This window comes from Rhinolophus hipposideros (assembly GCF_964194185.1).
Source record: "Rhinolophus hipposideros genome assembly, chromosome: 5".
NCBI classification, from domain to species: Eukaryota; Metazoa; Chordata; class Mammalia; order Chiroptera; family Rhinolophidae; genus Rhinolophus; species Rhinolophus hipposideros.
The window spans coordinates 64,622,071-64,624,454 of record NC_138051.1 but is presented as its reverse complement, the minus strand read 5'-3'; the positions used below and the strand labels follow the sequence as shown (position 1 = coordinate 64,624,454).

Below are 2,384 nucleotides of genomic sequence, written 5' to 3'. Positions count from 1 at the left end.
CTATGTATGGTGTCATGTGGGTACTAGATTTACAAGGTGATAGATGGGGGGTGGAGTGAAAAAGGGGAAGGGATTAAGAAGTAAAAATTAGATACAAAATAGTTATGGGGATGTAAAGCATAGGGAATATGGTCAATGATATGGTAATAATTATGTATAGTGCCAGGTGGGTGCAAGATTAGTCAGGGGGGATCACTTCTTAAAATATATAAATGTCTAACCACTATATTGTACACCTGAATTTAATATAAAATAATATTGAATGTCAACTGTAATTGAAAAATTAAAAGGGGGGAGGAAAGGTAAAGGGGAATAAGAGGTCCAAATTTCCAGATATAAAACAAGTTAGTCATAGGGATGCAACGTACAGCATAGAGACTATAGTCAATAATATTGTGATAGCATAGTACGGTGTCAGACGGTTGCTGGACTGATCATGGTGGTCACTTCTTTAGGTATATGAATGTTGAATAACTATGATGTACCCCCCAAATTAATATACTATTGTATATTAGCTATATTTTTAACAAAAATCTTTTAAAAAATAAAAAGAAAAAAAAAAGAAAACTAGGGTGGCAGGTATTGGGGATAATATTCATTTAGCCTTCTGAGCTTTCCGGGCAGACTTGGTGCCCTTGACAGCTCCAGCTGCCTTCTTGTCCACTGCTTTGATGACGCCCACAGCAACTGTCTCATGTCACGAACAGCAAAACGGCCCAGAGGAGCATCATCAGAGAAACTCTTAGAACGTCGGCATATCAACAATGGCAGCATCACAAGATTTCAAAACCTTCGGGACATCTTCCAGCTTTTTCCCAGAACGATGATCAACCTTCTCCTTCAGCTCAGCAAATCTGTAAGCAATGTGAGCTGTGTGACAGTCTAGCACAGCGCGTATCCGGCACTGATTTGGCCTGGATGGTTCAGGATACTCATCTGAGTCGTGAAGCCAGCTGCCTCCACTGGTGGGTCATTTTTGCTGTCACCAGCCGCACTGCCATGATGAACATCTTTGACAGACACATGCTTGACATTGAAACCCACACTGTCCCCAGGAAGAGCTTCACTCAAAGCTTCATGGTGCATTTCAACAGACTTTACTTTAGTTGTAACGTTGACTGCAGCAAAGGTGACCACCATACCGGGTTTGAAAACAGCAGTCTCCACTCCGGCCCACAGCGACAGTACCAATACCACCAGTTTTGTAGACATCCTGGAGGGGCAGACGCAAAGGCCTGTCAGTTGGATGAGCTGGTGGCAGGATGGAATCCAGAGCTTCAAGCAGCGTGGTTTCATTGGCACTGCCACCTTTAAGGGTGACTTTCCATCCCTTGAACCAAGGCATGTTAGCACTTGGCTCCAGCATGTTGTCACCATTCCAACCAGAAATTGGCACAAATGTTACTGTCAGGGTTGTAGCCAATTTTCTTAAAGCAGGTGCTAACTTCCTGAATGATTTCCTCGTATCTCTTCTGGCTGTAGGGTGGCTCAGTGGAATCTATTTTGTTAACACCAAGTTGTTTCACACCCAGTGTGTAAGCCAGAAGGGCATGCTCACGGGTCTGCCCATTCCTGGAGAGACCTGCTTCAAATTCACCAGCACCAGCAGCAGCAATCAGGACAGCACAGCCAGGCTGAGAGGTGCCTGTAATCATGTTTTTTGGTAAAATCTCTGTGTCCTGGGGCATCAGTGACGGTCTCAAATTTCCATAGGGAGATATTGATGGTGATCCCACACTCACATTCAGCTTTCTGTTTATCTAAGGCCCAGGTATACTTGAAGGAGCCCTTTCCATTCTCAGTAGCCTCCTCCTCAAAGTTTTTGATGGTTATTTTGTCCATCAAACCACATTTGTAGATCAGATGACCAATAGTGGTAGACTTGCCAAAATCTACATGTCCAATGACGTTTATGTGTGTTTTCCTTTCCCATTTTGGCTTAGACTTAACGGTGGTTTTCACTACACTGGTGTTCTGGCAGCAAATGTGTTGCAAAAAAAAAAAAAAAAGAGCTGGCATTGCTTTACATGTTTGCAAATTTCTTTAATATCTCACTTAATAGAAGACTACCACTTCTGCACTCCATCTGTTGTCGTATGTTGTTTTGGTTGAAGTATATGAAGAAAATCACACAGATGTGTCTTAGAAAACAGAGGAGCAGCCCTTCCAGGTAATTGTGGATATTCTTGGATACTATAGGAAAACTCAATAAGTGGTGATTTCTTAAAGATTAATTGCAATATGAAGTCTGAAACTTAATCAGTGAACTTTTTGTACTCTGATACATTAAAATCCATTATTTTATCTTGCTTTTAAATGGAACTTTTACCCATGCATGCTTTTGTAACATTGTGTATTGAAATACTGGTTCACTGAGTTATCCA

The 2,384-nt window shown here is 41.7% G+C and overlaps 1 pseudogene across 1 annotated transcript; it reads right to left on the bottom strand.

The window, feature by feature from the left end:
- Positions 1-595: 595 nt before the first annotated feature.
- Positions 596-2,019, bottom strand: LOC308497892 (elongation factor 1-alpha 1-like; annotated as a pseudogene). The gene has a single exon. The product of its transcript is annotated as an elongation factor 1-alpha 1-like (transcript).
- Positions 2,020-2,384: the final 365 nt, after the last annotated feature.